The 19,768-nt window shown below is 42.3% G+C and overlaps 1 long non-coding RNA gene across 1 annotated transcript; it reads left to right on the top strand.

The window, feature by feature from the left end:
- Positions 1 to 6,139: 6,139 nt before the first annotated feature.
- LOC142566686 (uncharacterized) lies at positions 6,140 to 18,386 on the top strand. Its single transcript, XR_012825099.1, has 4 exons — positions 6,140 to 6,223; positions 12,496 to 12,681; positions 14,494 to 14,655; positions 18,281 to 18,386. It is a non-coding gene; the product is annotated as an uncharacterized LOC142566686 (long non-coding RNA).
- The last annotated feature ends 1,382 nt before the right edge of the window (positions 18,387 to 19,768 follow it).

Below are 19,768 nucleotides of genomic sequence, written 5' to 3'. Positions count from 1 at the left end.
GAACGCTATTGCTTGCGTAATTGTGGGAAGTGCATCCCAAGTCTTGCCGCTTGAATAAGGCTTAATTATTTTGGCTGCATCGGTGCCCACTTAACGAAGAACAGCTGCATCCGCGGTTTGGCAGCGTGAATAGCAATGACGTGGCCAACTAATCGCTTAGCACGGGAATTGAAATTAAGGAGCTCACTTCAATGAATCAGTTCAATCTGAAGGAGGACACCGCTTGGGCAAACACGAAACAGGCATACGCCACTAACCAGCTCTCTTGCGTCAGTCACAGGCATGTTTATCATATTTTTGAAAATTACGGTGCTAGATAGATGTTTGGGTGCCTCTAAGAGTCCGATGTAGCGACTCCTCACAGCCAACATTTCTATCGGTACACAACCGTGCAACCGCAAACTATAAACTCGCTGGAATTAAACTGCAGATTATTATTATTGTTAACATTATTAGTATGCCTTATTAAATCCACAAATTCAGCATTATGAACTGAGCAGATTTTTCGGTAACTCGGGGCTCTAAGGAGAATTCGCGCTAAAACATTGGCGCATAAAGTTTATAGAAGTATAGTTAGCCTGTGGTCGAATTCATATCTCTGCATACCGTGTCGGCCATGTGTGCGTGTCGTCTTGCGATGGCAACAAAGTGAAAGAAAAAAAAAATTTCGATTTGTCATCATCGATGTTGCCACTGCTGACTAAAATATTTGTGTCTAGGAAACTTCGTCTTAGTTAATTCGACATGAGGACACAGGTGGGGCTTCATTGAATAGTAGCTAAAAATTGCGGCAGAACCCATCTCACCATCACTGTCGACGGTAATGCAACATCATTGGATCAACATATCTACACGATTTAGTGCCACTGTCCAAACAAGTCATACATGAGGTGTATACTGCAGGGGACCCCTCTTTCGAGCGTCATTATAATAGTGTTCCTGTATATGCTCCCGCAGGGAGCAGAGTTGCGCATAGGTCTGATTTATGATCCAGCTCTGCAGTGGAGCCACTCCTCGCGCGCGCAGGAGGCAAATGCCGCGCGGTGTTCCACTGGCTTTTTCAGTCTGTTGGTCGCGAGCTACACGCGGCAATTGTACGCAAGCGCTGAGCAAGATGACACTTTTTAATGCAGGCTAAGCTCGACCGGTTGGCATAGCCCGAGAGCTGTCAACACCCCGAAATTTTTAATTTCTGTGTACACACGCGCGAATGTACATATAAACACTAAGAGCCCCCTCGATATAAAATCCTGACTACGCCCGTGGCTCGAACAGCTCCTAAGTTCGCGTGCAAACGCGCATTGACTTGCAACAAAAAGCGGTGCAATGTTTTTCAGCATGCATATGAAGTTTTCCCGCAGAGGTGGAAGGGAAGAAATGATTTAAAGGGCATGTTTAAAAAAAGCTTCATACACGTGTAGTAGACAATTAGGTGAGCACATTTTGGCTGCCGAAACGAGACGAATAATGAATGTCGCCAACAGAACTATCTTGCCTGCAATTGTGTCAGTGACCGTTGACCGTCATTCATCACTAAACGTCGTTCACAGCAGCTGCACGTTTTCGATATATGCGGTGGAGACACGTAAATTTAAACGCATTTCAAATGTTCATATGCGCACAGCTTATTTTTACGATTCATACCGCAAACTTAACAGCTGCTTCGTAGCAGCAAATCTGCAAGTGGAAAAAGATTCAACATGCACGAGCTTCTACATCAAATTTATTTCGTACAAGGGAATCGATGAGCAATGGCTGGTGGCGTCAGGGAATGGGTGCTGGTTCTTGGAGCCTTGGGGAGCAGAATTCAAAGCCACTGGAAAGACAAGAAGTTATTAAGAGTAACAACAGGTTATTTTTTTGGACGAATCACATAAGATGACAAACTGGCAAAATAATTATTCACACATTGCAGACTGTAATATGACAGCACATTTTTCTTTATCTCTTCATACTACTTAGGTTAATTTACTATTACACAGCGCTTATTAAACGTACAAAAATAATTTCACATTCCTCACGTCGACTATAAGGCTGATCGAACAAGCAACCTATTGCGGGCGGTAAATGCTGAATAAGCTATCGCAGCTGTCTCACAAGTGGGAGAGCATGGTGTTTTCGCTTACTACAAAACAATGAACACCAGCACATCAATCGACTTAATTTTTACACGAAAAATTAGAACGCCGACAAAGAAAAAAAGAACGGAGCAGAGAAAAGCCAGGGTGCAGCGGGCAAATTGTACGTGTTAGTATTTACTCTGTTCTGAACACACTTTTCTGGAGCCGTATAGTCAGAACAATCGTAAAAGCAACAAACGAATAGAGCGAGTTGGTAAGTTTACATTCTTCGCGTATATGTGCAGCGCGACACAGCCGTGTCGTCCTTTCTTTGTACCGCGTCTGCGTCGCGCTGCACATATACACCAAGAATTACACAAGTGAACAACCTCTCATGCCAGGCGTATGCATTTCAGCGTGTACAGGAGTTTTACTCGAGATAAATGCCGCTTTAGTCTGAACAAGCCGAACTCACCTCAAGGCGAACGGACCTCGCATATGATGGTCCATTTCGGAGCCGGCCGCTCTCGTCCGTCCACACGGCAACGCGTAAAAAGCTTTGCCAGTTTCCGTGCGATTTGCACAGTTTTGTGCGCTGCAACCCGTCATACTGGAATACAAGTGTAAAAATGACCTGCTTCGTAGCACTTCACCAAAGACAGTAACTTAATATCCTCGAATACCGTACCTGCAAACCGGAGCCGATGGTTGCTACGCACGCTCGACGGTCCGCTGATTGCAATTTCGATGGCACTGACAGAAACGAGTCGGCGCCGTTTCCGTAAAGTTGGCTTCGGAGCGCGCAGTTGATCACTTGACATCATTTTCCACCACGTGATCGCGCTCGGCGAATAGCGTTGCGAGCGGCGCCGGAAAAGTTATGCGCAGCTCTGCTCCCTGCGGGAGCATATTGGCGGCGAGGAGTTACGGAGTCGCCATCTATCGGAAGCGCCTCGCTGGCATAGTATGAGGGATCACGCGGCGCGCTCCTCATAGGTTTTGCTGTCAGCGCTCACTGAAAACACCACGCGCGAGCTCTCCCGGACATTTCTGTAAGTACTTTCGAAACGAGAGAAGTTTCTTACTGTCTAAATAATAATCTTGGGCAAACTGAAAGCACACAATCGCTTACAGACGCTATATCTTTACCGAATACGTATACAGTGAACGCCACTGCGCGCGGTCGCCGCGATGGAGTCTCCTGAACCGGCTTGTTGCGTGAAAGGTAGGTAAACGCCGAGAGCAAACTATGTGAAATATGTTCTTACACTGTAAAAAATTTCCGTAATTTTACGGAGGATTTCTGTCATTATACGGAGAACTGCAGATAAAAATACGGAAAGTATGTCATATTTCAAAAATACGGCAAAATCTGCCGTTAATATACGGAAAGTGCTCTCCGTATTCAGCTTTACGGACATTTTCACTGTAATCATATAACAGCTATACACTGTTTTGGACGAAACAGAGAGAATTCCGTATTTTTGTTATGTGAACATCCGTATACTGTGAGAAAATTTAAGCTGTCTGAATGAGCGCTCGTACTCATAAAGTTTCAGCTAACAATACTTTATTGAAAACGCAAACTGTACGCATTATGAAGATGCGTACAAAATGTGAGAGCTAGCCTTCTACCAAAAGCTGCAATAACAGATCATATAAATATATATACGCATCTTCTATTCCGGTCGCAGTTTGCCGCGCATATGGGCTTTGTAACGCTGATCATATGCGCAAATATATGCGTGTTCTCGCAATGTTCTCAAATTAAGCGCTTTGTAGTTAATAACACAGCATATATGTTTAAGTGAATGAAGAGCCGGGGACATACGTGCATACGTAAACAAGCTTGCGGCACTCAGGTGCTGGTGCACTGGGAATGACATTGGTGCTCTATACGCCAAAAATTGTGCGCACTCTAAATCAGTACCGAAACGCAGGGAGTGGTATAATGACCGTAACTGCGTTTACATTTGGCAATAAATGGTCTCGAAGGGGACTGGCGGCCTATAGATCCAAGTACAACGGTCGGAGGAAATTTTCGAATGCGGCTAGCAATTAACCCAAGTGTCAAAGGGCACTGTTTAACTGCAATGTAGTTGGTTGAACTCATTCCCATGATATTTACAAAATATCTCGTCTCTGACAATAACTGCCCATTCATTAAGACAAATCGATTACGCATAATCTTCACTGTTCATGCGTTAATTCTTGCGATAAGATGCAATCGCAAACATTTGGCGCTTCATCATGAAACAAGACCGGTAAGCGCGCTCGTTCTTGTACGATAGAATAAAGAACGCGAACATGCACCGACATGTGTGTAAACTACTGGAAGCTGACTGAAGATAAAGGACCTATTACCGTGCTAGTACTGCGTATACTGTCAAAAAGAAAAAAATAATACGGAAAGAAAGAATGCCCAGTTTCGAGATGTAACGATTCAAGCTTTATTTCTTTTTGACCTAGAATGCAACACCATTAGTTCCATGTGCTTTATGCATGGGTAATGTTATGACGCAACTCATTATTTACCCGTTCATTACATGCACCAACCAGCCCAAGTTATCACTGTACTAGAGCTTATGGACGCATCGCAGTGCACTGCTTTGCACTTCATTGTAGCACAGGGGTTTGCTATCGCCAGTAGCGAATGCTTTGGTTGACCTCCCTGCCTTTCTGCTTTTTGAATTCTCTCTCCCTTTGTATAAACCGCACTAACTTGTCGGAGAGAAAGCGTTCTCCTCTTTTAGAATTCAATTAATTGTCAAGCAATTATATTGCAGTTCCAGTAACTAGAGCACAAATGCGAAAACGAAACCGATTCTGTTCGGTTCTCCGCGCTCAGAGTGCGGCACCAGGGAGCAGCACGCGCTGCGCGTCCGTTAGAAGTGGCAGACGGAGGTGCACATGTGTAGTCAGCCGGCATTTTTCGAGTCGTGTTGTAAATGTTGTTAATTCGCCGTAAATATCTCTTGATTTGTACTCAAGAGTGGAGCAAGACCCCAAGGAAGAGAGATTGACGCATCGGGAGCGAAGAACAGAAACGATGGATGGTTACGCTGCTTGGGTCTCGGCACGTTCGTATTGGCAAAGTTCCGAATTTGTCGCTGTGTTGTGTACGCTTCTGCGCTCGTCATTTGCCCTCATCGCGCGGAGATATTTGCGCTGGATGTCTTTCACTTCGTGTACAAAACTCTGCACGCTGCGGCATCGAAGAAGTTGTCCTGTGTTTGGGTGCACGTATGCGCTTGGACACGGATAGCCTGCTTGCTCTCAACGGGTGTTCAACAGTCTACGCGCGCTCGTAACTTGCTCATGAGGTAAGCCCATTTTCATTTTATTTGGTTTGCATAACGTAGGTGTTAAAATGATGTGTGGTAAGCCGGTGTCGCGAACAGAAATAGTGTTTCAAAAGACCACTATGCAACGTCTTAGGGCAAAAATGACGCATGAATGGGGAAAGGGATCCCCCTATCTTTTCAGATCGATTCCAGTCGTAGCGCGATTGGCTCGATCGCAAATTCCGTGAAGTACTTCTAACCTTTTGTTCACTCGCGTTAAAAGCGTAGAATAAAACTGCGTTCAGTTGAGCTCTTGCAATGACGCTTGTATTGGCTTGAGAGCATACTGTATCCGATACAAGAACTTCTGTTAAAATACGGAAATAAACGTTCGAGGCAATAGCAGTCGCTCACTACCTGTGATCGTTACTTTCTTGCTTGGGTGCACGTTTTAATTGTGACCAGAAAAAAAGTTCTTTGCTCTGGCTGCCCTGCTGTGTTTCCTCGGTGCAACTTTTTGCGGTGCAGCAAGACTTGTGGCTTCGAATGATGTCTGGGCAGTCAAGGCATTCGCGTCAGTAAGCAAGCAGTAAACGGGGTATCAGTGCGAAAAAATTTGGACATACAAGAGAAGCGAATGGTATCATCATAGACTCTTTTATTTGACGAATAATTCAGTTGTATTACTAAAGCGGAGAGTGTGTATGCATGAAAGTCAGATTGTATTGATATTCAGCAAAAACAAGGTAACTTATCATTGCTAATCAATCCTTTTATTTTACTGGAAGGCAATTAGCTGTTGTGCTGGAGCTGAGAAGAGGTCTGCTGCCTGCAGTGGGTCCATCTCTCTCAAGTTATTGCAGTATTGTAGCTCACAAGGTGAGTGGATTTTTTTTTCTCTTAGCTGTTTGCCAGCTGAATCATGACCATTTACTTAGCTGTGTAGGTGATCACTGTTAGTGACATTGGAGTGCTGGTGGACCAGCACTCCTTTATGATTGCAACGCATATGACAGAGTGCAGCTGTGGCAGTATGCAAAGGTGTTAATCTATAAGCCAAATTAGGTTCTTTGAGGTAATATGTTAATATATTGATGACATTGGATTGTGGTCTAGCAGGCAAAAATGCTAAACAAGAAGAAATTTTAATTTGCACTTGGGAAGATGTGCAAGCAATTCAGGCTGTTATGCATGAAATAGGACATTTGTAGATGTCTTCTACAGTGCTGCAGTCCTGAATTGCTTCAGAGTTGAGTGATACCACTATAATTTCTCTGTAGAGCATGCAGCACAGTTTAGCATTGGGGGAGCCTGGCATCAACAGGCGTCTACTTACTGTGAAGTACAAATGAGGTGTTACTGTTAGGGTGACTATATATAATTTATGGTTTAATTCTAATCTTGTGTCAGGCAGACATAGTTTACCCACTTGGTTAAACAATAGAGATGTAATATCTATGTATACAAGTATTACCCATTCATTTATGCCATTTAGACAATGGCAGAAATGCGTGGGTGATACTTGTGTACATAGACAATACATCACTATTGTTTAACCTAGCGGTGCCCCTGCATGCTAAATTTTACAGGGCTATTATTAAGTAATGTCAGCTTTTGTTGTAACATTAAGGCACCTTTTATTTTATTACAGATTACCACCATTGTGCACCATCATAGTGTGATATTTACACTAAATGTATTTGACTTTGCTATAAAACCCTGCACAGCGGTGCATCATGAAATTTTTTTTTATAGTTTCTGGCCTCAGAATGCACTTCACGTTATATTCTTGTTTGCAACAAGACTATAATGCAGGTTTCTCTCCTTATGTTTTGTGGCACTTCAAACTGCGGCGAGCTAAACCACTGGGCAGCAATACTGGAATCGCTACTGCGTGTGGAGCCGTCTTCAAACACACACAAGGAATACATCATTGCTTTTTTAGCACAAAACAACGGACACAAGAAAGACGACAGAACAAGGCGCTACTCTCAACTGACATCACTTTATTGCGTCCCTCCTTTGTAGACAGCAGAATCTAGAAGAACATGCGCTGTGAACACCATGTGCAGGAACCACGAACGTCTGATCAAAAAAACACACTCATGCGACAGAATCCAAAAAAAAACATATTGAGCACTGTACAAGGTTAAAGAAGGCACACTAATGCACTGTGACCCCAATGACTGTATGAAGAAAACTTCCGATAACTCTCTGGCGGTGGTATCACGGCTTTTTAGAGCGCAGCTCTTTGGCGTCCGTTCTTGGGTTTCGCGTCGTCGTCGGCGTCGTCGTCGGCCTCGTAACCAGCTCCGCCCCCCTTTCATCCCCCCAGCGCTAGCAGCGACCGACTGATACCGCTGGATGCCGCTGACGCCGCTAGAGAGTCAAGATAACGTGACTGCATAGAACACCGTCGCCGCCATGCAGAAAGAGGAGGAAAGGGTCCCCCCCCCCCCTGTTCTTGTGTGGCGGATAGCTGGGGTTGACTCACTATCGCCGTCAGCGGCATCAGTCAGTCGCTGCTATCTCTTCCCTCCTCCCTTTATCGTGTTGTCCGCTTGCTGCGCGCGCTTCTGCCCCCATCGTTTGCCGCTGGGTGTACACGCCGCCCCCCTCCGCTTCCGCTTACTGCTGGTTGCTCTCGACGGCGGCGATGAGCCTCCGCTTCGGCGGCGCGAACTGCAGGGTCTTCTCGGCGGCGGCGATGAGCTTCTGCTTCAGCCTCGCTTACTGCTGGTTGCTCTCGACGGCGGCGATGAGCCTCCGCTTCGGCGGCGCGAACGGCAGGGTCTTCTCGGCGGCGGCGCTTAGCCTCTGCTTCCCCCACGGCTGTGACAACCTCGCGAGGCACTTGTATATTCTTTATTCAAGAATTACCCCGCATTGCCCGAAGGCGTTATAGCAGGGGGGTTACAGCAGGGAAAAAAACAAATCTTCATTCGTACAGCACACTTGCTCTTCACACAGCTGATTCCACTCCACAATAGTTCTGACAAAAAGGAATCCGCAAACAAGAACGACCTGGCACGGTATTCGCGGATTTTAAGTGAATGGTCATTACGCCTAGAAATATAATGTGGTTCTTTCAAGTAGCTTTTACTACTAATTCCAGTCTTATTATTAAATATGAGGTATAAAAACTTCAGTCTCAACTTTTTCCGTCTAGAAGAAAGCAGTTCCCAATTCAATTCAAGTTTCATTTTAGTACAACTTTCTCTCCGCCCATACCGCCCCAGGACGAACCTAGCAGCTCGGTTTTGAATTCTTTCCAGCTTATCAATCAAGTTCTTTTGCGCGGGGTCCCAGACGGCACAGGCGTATTCCAAGATTGGTCTAACACATGTTAGGTAAGCAGTTTTCTTCAGGTTCGGCTGTGAACATTTCAAGTTCCTCTGAATAAAATTGAGTGCCCTACCAGCTTTTACAATGACTTCATCCACATGAGCAGACCATGAGCAGTCGGATGATAGCGTCACACCTAGATACTTGTATATAGGTTCGTTTTTTATCAGGGTATTATTTATCTGGTAAAGATTTACAATCCGTTTCTTCTTTCTTGTAAAAGATACATGAACACACTTTTTTAAATTCAAATTCATCTTCCAAGTGGAACACCAAGTATTAATACATTCTAAGTCAGATTGTAACATGGCAGCATCTTGTTCACTCTTAATTTTCCTATAAACAACACAATCGTCGGCAAACAACCGTATACATGAAGAAATACCAACAGAGATATCATTTATATAAAGTAAAAACAAAAGTGGCCCTAAGACTGAGCCCTGTGGGACTCCTGACGTCACATCAGCGTATGCCGAGCTTTTGCCGTTCAAAACAACACATTGTCGGTGCTGAGACAAATAATTTTCAATCCAAGCGAGTACGCTTGAGTGAATATTTAACATCTTAAGTTTAATAAGAAGAAGTGGATGTGACACTGTGTCGAAAGCCTTGCGAAAGTCTAAAAAGACACAATCCGTTTGTCCTCCCTCGTCAACATCAAGTGCCAATTCATGATAAAATTCAATTAATTGTGTTGTGCAAGATAGACCTTTCCGAAACCCATGTTGTTCTTTGATCAGTATATTATTATTTGTTATATGACGCATTATCTCAGCATATATAATATGCTCAATGATCTTGCACGAGATGGATGTTAGTGAGATAGGCCTGTAATTTGCGACATCTCTTTTCGAACCCCCTTTATGAATAGGTACAACTTGAGCGGTTTTCCAATCATTAGGTAAGAGTCCTGTGGATAGCGATTTCACATAGATTAAATAAAGGTACATCGAGATAGGTGCAGCACACCGCTTTAGTATACGTGGAGATATACCATCCGGACCGTTTGCTTTGGTTTCATCTATGACCTTTAGGAGTGCCTCGATGCCTCTAACGCTTAATTCAACTTGTTCCATTAAAGGAAATCTGCTTGCTTGTGGTGTAGAGCTATGATTGCATTTAGGTAGGAAGACAGATTGAAAATATGTATTCAAACACGTTGCCTTTTCAATATCGTCTGTAATTATTTGTTGATTACAAACAATTTCATTTATTCCTACAAAATCTGATCCGCATCCTTTTAAAAACCTCCAAAAATGTTTAGGATTAGTTTTCATTCTGTCGTTGAGTGTCTTAAAGTACTCTTCCTTCGTATTTTTTATAGTAAACTTATACTCCTGTGTTACTTCAGATAACTTTTTTATGTGATTCATACTTTTAGTTTTTTTGTATCTATTAAATGCTCTCTTTCTTTTTTTAATTATTCTGAGAATACGCGAATTCACCCAGGGTTTCTTACGTTTCTTGAGTCTGGTGGAGTCTATGCTTGGAACATACTTGTCCGTAAGCTCAAGCAGTTTATCTTTAAATACCTGCCATAAATCATGGATGTCGTAATCCTCAGCAAGACATTCAAAAACCGGCAAGTAATCGAGGAGCTCCTGGGAGATACTAGGATAATCACCTTTTTCGAAGAAAAAAACTCTCCTTGAAGTGGGTGACGTTGATCGGTTAATATCTGTTGTAATGTTTGCAATGACGGCGTGATGGTCACTTATTCCTGGTATTATATAAACCGAGCTAATAAGGGTAGGTGAACTGCAGAACAAAAGGTCCAGAATGTTACTATTCCGAGTTGGAGCATTGACATACTGTAACAGTCCGAAGGTGTTTACAATGTTTTTCATTTCTAGGTTAATACGGCTGTCAACTTTGCATACACAATCACCTTCTAGCCATTCCAAGTCAGGTAAGTTAAAATCACCCGCAAGCAAAATAGGCTGCCGGGATGCCTCCGAAACGATGTCAAACAAAGATTGCAACAGTTTTAAATTTGAGTTCGGTGGTCTGTAGAATGATCCAACAGCGTATGAGGAGTTATCAGGTAGGGTGACTGAGCACCAAATTGATTCAGCATCGTAGGTATCAAGATCTAGCATAAATGATTTAAGAGAAGAGTGAATTAACAAAAACACCCCTCCACCGAGATCTCGTCTTTGAGAATCAAGCATTGGTGTACCAAGTCGAACATATATCAGTCTATTTCTCCGACCACAAAGCTTCCTTCGTGACTGTCAAGAACTGTTAGTGGAGTCTTTGTTAAAGGAATACGTGTGAAAAATAAAAAAAAAAATTATGTGATAGCGCATACATGTGTTGTTCGATTTCTTTGCCTCAATCTATCCAAAAGGTGAAACAGCTTATTTGCTGCGCTCACATTTCGCATTAGGAAGTAACGTAATCGTCGGTAATTTTTTTTTAAATCGTAGTATCACGAAACATTGCGAACCTAATCGATCCATACCAACAGGCACAGGTTCCCATTTGGCTCAACATTGTAAAATATGGAAGTGCAAAGCCATGTTTCGTGATACTACGATTTTGAAAAAGTGCTGTGATACCACCGCCCGAGAGTTATTGGAAGCTTTCTTCATACAGTCATTGGGGTCACAGTGCATTAGTGTGCCTTCTTTAACCTTGTGCAGTGCTTAGTATGGTTTTTTGGATCCCGTCGCATGAGTACGCTCTTGTGATTGGTTGTTGGTGGTCTCTGCACATGGTGCTCACTGCGCATGTTCTTCTAGATTCTACTATTTATAAAGGAGCGACACAATAAAGTGATGTCAGTTGAGTGTAGCGCCTTGTGCTGGTCGTCTTTCTTGTGTCCATTGTTTTGCGCTTAACAAAGTATTTATGGATTCACACCAACTAGCCCGCCAACACATTGTGTTGCGGGCACTTCTTAAGTACTGTCTGTCCAATAACCTTGGTGGCATGGAAGCGCCGTCCACTTCTATGCGTTGCTTTCTGTTTCATTGTGGCATCACATCACATTAGAATCATAATGTGTATGTACTTTTTCCGAGAGACCCATATTCCTACCCTTGTGTTATATTTGCTGTCGCATTATTTATGTGCAAATGACCAGTGCTCCAAGCTCCATTTTATCGCAAAGTAAACTACTGGTACCTAAACAGTTCTGTATATCAGAAAACCAAAGCTGAACTGCCGAACAGTACCAAGCGGCAGCCTTAGTGCAGTGTCAAGTAGTCGGATCTTATTGGTCATGCAGAGGTGCACAGGATAGCTCTTTATTACTTGCTGAATAATTAAGCTGTGTGAAAACTGAGTATTTATGTAGCTTCAACCACATGCTATTGGCCATTGCTCCTGCCCTCATCAAATGTGGAAGATTATCACGGCATTTCCTGTTCTCTTTTTCCTTATTACAGTGGAATTACTGCATGCGTAAGTAGGAAACGGATCACATAGGCAATCAAAAGCCAACAATGTGTAAACTTGGAACATTGATTGTACAGTTTGATGACCCAGAATAAGTAGAAATACACCATAAATGATTGACAACTAACTTTTACTTGACACAGGGCTAGAGCATACAGTACGCATACTGTATGCTCATACGGTGTCACATCAATTTAAATTTTAGTGTAGCTTTACAGTGTACGCTTCAATTGTTGCATTCTGTCAGAGGAATGGTAATGTTTCGCGTGTATAGCAACTAGACTGTCTATATACAGTAGTAAAAATGTGTGAACTGTATTTTTTAATGATTTGATAGAATGTGTAGAACAATAAAGCCATACAATCAACGCACAGTGATGTGACTTTCTCTGCACATGTTGCAGGTTCAAAAAAAGTATGGTGGAAGCTGTTGCCAAGGTTCCGACCAGAAAAGACAGCCAGTATAAAAGGGTCCACGCCACTGATCTCTACTACAGCGGATGAACAGCACATCGAGCGCCCTCGACTGAAGCCGGCCTTGTCCCGGAAGTTGGTGCTTCACAACTTTGCGGCAGCACTTTGTTGCACGGGTGTGTGGCATTTCTTCCCCTAACATGCCTGCCTGATGTGCCATAAACTACCCAAGCAGTGTTTCGAGGTGTCCAGAATTTTTCCATTGTAGTGTCTACAGTGTCGTTAACATAAGTGGCGTGCAATGGAAACACTGGTAAATCAGAAAAAACTTGATGTAAGAGAACATTATCGTATACGGGTTCAGATTGTCATAAAAGTGCTTACCAGACATGTAGAGACCTCCTAAAATGTGAAAAACCACAAAGAAAAGTTTTTCGGCAGCAATATTATCTGATCGCACGCACTAGTTAGTCCACCATATGCCCTGCTTCCAGGACAAGCGACTGCATGACATCACATTTCCACTGGCTTCACCTGCATCTGGTGCGGTGTGCTGCATCCAGCAAAACATGTTAGAAATCAGTGGTGCACAGTGTTTTCTGTCCCCTTTCTCGACGCCTTCTGAACACATGTTAAACTGTTTCCAAAGCAGAAAAACAGAGGGAAAGGGCTCTGAACACTGCATTTTAAAGTGGCTGGTACTGGGTAACGCAAGTACTGTGGCATAGTAGATTTGCACCAGGCAACCTGGGCGCTCAAAAAGGCTGCTGTTTACTTGCAAATGGCCAACGTATTGTGAGCATTTTGAAGTTCTTTTTTTATTATCATCGCCTATTTAGCTAGTGGAGACAGCTTTCACAACTGAAGAAGCCTTGGAAGCATGAAACACTTCACAAAACCAGCTTCAATATATCGTGTCTGCATCACAATTTCATGGCTGCATGAGTGAACCCTCTGGTTAACATGTAAGAGAGTTCATGATGTTTGCCATGCATTATCCACTTTATTTACAGGTCAACCATATCTTGAGATTTAAGCTGATGTTGCGTTTAGAGAAATTATGGCCGAGAGCCAGCTTTTGAGAATACAGATTGAGCTTGATAGATTAAACGCCAGAACAAGTCGTTGAGGATTTCAGATCAAGAATCTTCAAAGGCCAGTTCATTTAGTGGTGTTAATATTCTGCTCGAAGTTGTTGATTGTTACGTTCATATGGTGCCCAAGCATTGCGGTAACAACTTCACTTGGAGTACATAGCAAGGGTGTATTCGATGTAAGCTGCTGGCTTTTTTTCTGTGTTTTCAAAAACTGGTTTCTTGTTCAGTTTAAATTTTCAAATTTTGCATTGTTTATTAGGTGTTGTGTCCTGTTTCCTTTTCCTGCAGCTTCTTAGTTAAACATCTGAATAGTAAACACAACTTGACCTTTTGCTTGATTGTCTAGATTACATGCCCTCGATGCAAAACAATTTCACTTCAAAACTGCTTCTACCGTACTGAAAGAATAACTTGAAGCAGCCATAGCCACCAATAACACGCAAGAGATGATTATGAAAATTTTAATATTGTTTTTTGATCTACAGGGTGTCTTAACTATCATGCGCCAAGATTTAGAAATATGTAAATGCGATGTAACTAGACAAAATGAAGGTAATGTTTGCCATCGCTTGGAGATACTCTGATTATTTTGTGCATTCTGCCTAATTACATAATTCTTAATTAGTTATTAAATATCTCAAATAATTAAATGAAATGTGTCAATGAAAAGTTGTAGAGCAATATGAAAGCCTCCTGATACACTTTTTTGTTACTGTTACTCATTGTGTGCTACATAAAAGTGTTTTTCCAAGGAATAAGCCTGCGAATACACATAAAGTGTCTTGAGTGGCCAGTCATGTGTCAGTTTTGTGGTGCAAAGCCACGAATACAACTTAAATGGATTCTTTTAAGAAAAAGACTTAGCTCAGCAATTTATCTTTCTTTGTGCAGCCTGTGGAGACAAGGTTTCTTAGACATGGCCATGGCCCTCAAGGAAGATGCCGAGGCCACAGGCAGTTCCTCCAGTGACCGTGAAAAGGTCCCCTGGGGCACAAGTCTGGTTTGGCACCCCCACCTTTCTCCTGCAGCTTTTCTGTCTACTTAGCTAACCAGGTGGGTCAATGATGGCAAAGGGAAAAAAGAATCAACAGCATCAAACGCAGAACTTGCTCAAGCTCAATGCATTTTTGGTGTGAAGTTTTTCCCTTATCATTTATAAAAAAACGGGTATTAAGCATATGATATGGTCTTCATACGGACACCTCTTTCCCACAGAGAATTAGCAGTAAAAAAAGCAGCTTATGAAGGCTTGAATATTAGCTAGGATGATGTGGCATAGATAGGATAATGATTATGAATGTTTCTAATGAAGGTAGTGGTAGTAGAGCGAATAATCAGAGTTTATATATAGATTAAAAGACATTTCGTTCCAATGCCAGAATTTTAAATCATCCCAAATAATTCTTGCATTTTATAGTCTATGCACATTGAGTGACAGTGCTTCTTGATGCTTGCTTCTTGCTGACATCATTCTTATGCTGCATAATTCACCTGTTATAAATTCCCTATTTCTTCCGTTCAAGCAACTTTACATTCATCATAAGAAACCTCATAGATGAGTTCCAGAAACTTGCTGATGCGATTAGGGGGCCGCGTGTACCCCAGGCTTAGATATGCATTCAAGAGCCTCATATCTTGCAAATGTTAGAAATACTCCTGCTAAGCAAGTTCTTGGTGTCATTCAAGGTTATTTGCGAATACGAATTTGCCTAAATTTAGAAAACAGTCAATCTAAAACATGTCAAGCGATATCGCTGACGATACACACACATTCCAACTGAACTAAATACAAATAAATATAGCACCAAATGCAGAATCATTGGCATGATGCCATTCTTTCAGTGGAATAAAATCTGTCCTGTGTTGTAAATCTGGAATCCTTTATAATCCAGACTACTAAATACTTATGAGGGTTGTGACGTAAAATATGCATGTATTTGTTCCTCGTTTTTTTACTTTAAGACCCGATAATGCTTAAACAGCAGTGAAAGAACTGAGATCACAGTACCTAATACATTATATTGCTCCAGAAATCCGTTTCTCTGCCGATCGCAGCATTCGACACTAACAAGAAGGCACATAACACTTAGGGTGATGCTATTCACTTTGATTGTTTGGGAACGAAACCCATAATGTACATGTTATGGCCCTACGTGTCATTACGTTTGAACAACAAAAAGGTAGGGGGTTTGCGTTTTGCAAAACTGCATGGAGGTTTTTACTGTGTGCAATTAAAATTAGGAACCTTCCCAGCTCATACTAAATGCATTCTCCAAAGTTTTAGGTTATACAGGTGCACTACTTTACACAGAACACACTCTTTTCCCTCGTCACGGCCCACACTCTTAGGCAGAGTTACACCCTTTGAAGTGCCCCTTCTTCCACACAACGATAATTGTCATCTGCCTTTATGCATTTCCTTTCTTTAACGCTGCGAGCCCTGTGCTTTCCAGTAACGAACGGCATGCGCGTTATCAGCATGATAGCATTCCCGACAGCAAAGTAGCGGGCGTGGCGTTTTCAAGAAAGGAAACGCATCAAGGCAGATAACGATTATTGTTGTGTGGCAGAAGGGGCACTCCAAAGCGTTCTTCAAAAGTGTTCAAAGATTCTTAAAGGGGTTTCATTGTATGGAATGGCACATCGTGCTTCACTTATTTGCAGAATATTGCATTCCAATTGTGTCATATGAGATAAATCCACTAGAGAGCTTTAGCTTGCCCTAAATTTATTACAGCTGTGTACTGGTAAACTGGCCGCAGCTTGCAGTGCTTGTGGAAAAACAATTGTAACTGCCATATTATATGTAACTGCTAGTGCACAGGCATCGGCAGCAGCAATGGTTCGGGTACACTTGTTTCTTCTATTCTGGGGTATGCATCCACCACCAGAAAGTAGTTTTTTTCGTCTTCCTCTTCTACCATATTGGAATGTGAAATGGGGTGTAATTTGTAGGGTATACTCTTGCATAAACTTCATGAGCATTCATTCTTGTCTGTGCCACAGATCATTGTTGCTACCACTGTAAAAGCAGGGTGCCTGTTTACAGCACCCGTAGGGAACAATCTGTGAATCTTTAACGAACAGTAAGGAGAATGAATAATCGAATAATTTTTAGTAATTTTCAACAAATTTAGCACTCATTGCTTTCCACTATGGTATTTTTCAAACTCTAATGTTGGCACAAGGTTTGATTGCAGGATGTCATTTTGTGTGAAAGAGTGCACTTGTGCGCATAACACCTCATCGTCAACATTCTGCTGCACAGAATGTCATTAGCTTTCGTATGCATTGGTCACTATCTCACAAACCGGTTGCTCCTTTGTTAGTTGGAATGTAGCATTTATGTAAAGCACATTTGATGTTCTAACAAAAAGCATTGTGCCCTCTTATCCTCTAATTCTCCTCACTTGATGCCTAGTGTTGTAATAGCATGGTTGACACCATGAGAGTCAGTGTGGTGAATAATTGTGTCTTGTCGGGTAGGGGGTGTACGTTAACTTAAGCAACTTTTCCAGATGACTTGAATCAGTATTGTGGAATGCTGTTTTTTTTTTTTCAATCACTGTTACCAAGTTTCACTTTGGTTGCGGCAACAAGTATAATGTAGTTCGCTAGCACTCCTGCCAACACATATAATGTGCAGGCATCTGTGTTGAAAAAGGACGAGCTAATGGTTTGCCAGGAGCTAAGGTCCATTTAGACCATTAAATTTTGAAATTACACCGGTGGAAATAACTGGTGCATGAAAGCACACCCAGGAGAACTGACCATAATATTTTCTTTCATTATAACACTGCTGAAGCTTTGAAATGCATTTGAACTGGCTTGTTTAAAAAATGACCCATTTCCTTGTTCAAGTAAGACAAAGGTTCCACAGGAAGACAGAAACTTGAAGCCGTCAACAGCAGCATGAATATAAACAGCGCTCGACGTTTTGCAATCTTGCACCTGGTTATATTATCCATCCCATTTTTTTCCACAGGCTGTTCTTTACTGTTTTATGGTCATACCCAGTTTAATTTTAATGTCCCTATTTTTTAATATTTGGTTAATATATCTTTTCTTCATCAGCTTTCAACAAAATATATATTCATAATGTGCCTTCATTTACCATTTGCAGTGATCTTAACCAGATGCATCTTGATACAAAATTTATTTTCCTTAATTCTTCGTTTTCCTTTTCCAAAAGTGCAAACTGTTTATCTTGATACCTATTTTGTCTTCTGGGAAGATTAGGTCTACTGGAGTAATGACTGTTTACATGTGTACATCGTTTTCTGTTTTGGTCACCCCTACTCTTGGCAAGTACTGACAGCATTGCTCATACCCGCTCCATCACAATCACCACTGCTAAGCACACCCTTGCTTCCTTTATTTTAACACTTTGGTTTCTCTTGACCTATTATATGCACCAGTTACTTCTCCCCCAACGAGGCTAGGGGCCAGTGAGATATGCACAATCCAAAACAACACAGCCAAGAAAAACATTTGCTACCCTAATGACAAGCACCTATGTCGAAATGTTGGCTACAGCAACATCCCTTGTTCCAACAATGTTGATCTACTTACGTTTTTCTAACACAGAAGTTACTGCTTTGTCATGTTCTGTGATTATACTTTTTTGCCGCTTTCTTTAGGATGGATATTCACGAATACTATTTGTTTCTCCTAACAGCAGCAAGTTTATCCTTGCAAGCGTTTGGAGTCAAGAACAACTTTCACCAGGAAGAAGTGCAAGACGAGTGATTGAAGAAAATAAAGTTGCTTCTGTGATCTAAGAACTTGAGGACTGAAATGTTGCACCTTTTTGTATATATGCTATGCAGTGCATTCATATCACAAAGTGCAAAGTGTTTTATCTCTGCAGCCATGTCAGTGTGTTGGCAAGACAATTTTCTCAATGGTGACCTGCTGCTTTCACTATGAGCTGCCTTCATGACATTTGCATTAAAGGAGATGTACTATCGTGGACAAAAGTACCCTGGAAGTGCGAGCGTTGACCAAATTGCATTTCTGCTCAAGACCGCTGAAAACAGCGGGTCACGTATGCACATTCCGAACGCAGATGGTGGCACGGCTGATCCCAGCAAATAGCACACGAATTCGGTCGACTCTCGCACGTCCTGGGCAATTTTGTCCCCGACGGCACATTCTTCGAATAATGGATATGCTCTGCAAGATGAAATACGGGAAGCACCTGTACTTTAACGGATATAGTACAGATTTAGCATACGGAGTCTTTCGTTTTCTGAATACGGCAAGCACCTGTATTTTAACGGTTATAGTACAGATTCAGCATACAGTGTGTTCCGTTTTCTGAATACGAGAAGCACCGTACTTTAATGGTTATAGTACAGATTCAGAATACAGAGTCTTCCGTTTTCTAGATACAGAAGCACTCGTATCTTGTATTACGGTCTCTCTTTTACAGTTGTCTGTTCTACGGAAATGACCGTTCTTAATTTACGGAAGAGTGTTCGGTCACAAATTACCAGCAAATTTTCTTTCATGTAAGCCTAATTTTTTTTACAGTGTATAGTATTTGTATAACTAAGTGGAGCGTAATAGAACGAAGCCTCAATGCAGCGATCGCGCAGATTCGCAGCGACCGACTGCGCGTCTGCCTGCTTGTCCGCGCACTGTTTCGCTTTCGCCGCGTGCGCGTTTTCGCACCGTGCCATGAGGTTTAGGCCGCAGAATATGAGCATTTGACAGTATACAAGCAACCATAGTTGCGTGGGCGCTATCAGAGCTGTGCAAAAATAATTTCATTGTAGAGACTTCGACGCCTACGGATACTGTGATGTGCCGTCGCGACGATTCAATCTTTTTTTTTTTCTTCTAAATTCTTTGACCTTTCAATATTATTTCTCGAGTTGCGTCGCACTGTATGTTTATCGGTGTTCTCAGCGTGCAATTTCCCGCTGCTCCTTTTTTGTAATGCAGTGCATTAATTCATAACACAAACATGACCATATGCCATGCTTTTTTTAAATGTGCTTCTTACCGCTGCCTTTCCACTCCACTGAACTTGCCAGTATCTATAGCATCGACAAGTTCATAGATCAAACCGTCATGACATTAGTCGGGTAGCGGACTCGAGTGAGCGTCTCAGTGCGCGTTTTCAGAACATCGCAGACCGGGCGCCGTAGCAGAAACCTTC

This window comes from Dermacentor variabilis, unplaced genomic scaffold (genome assembly GCF_050947875.1).
Source record: "Dermacentor variabilis isolate Ectoservices unplaced genomic scaffold, ASM5094787v1 scaffold_13, whole genome shotgun sequence".
Classification (NCBI taxonomy): domain Eukaryota; kingdom Metazoa; phylum Arthropoda; class Arachnida; order Ixodida; family Ixodidae; genus Dermacentor; species Dermacentor variabilis.
Note: the sequence above shows the minus strand (reverse complement) of the source record. Positions and strands in the feature narration are given on the sequence as shown.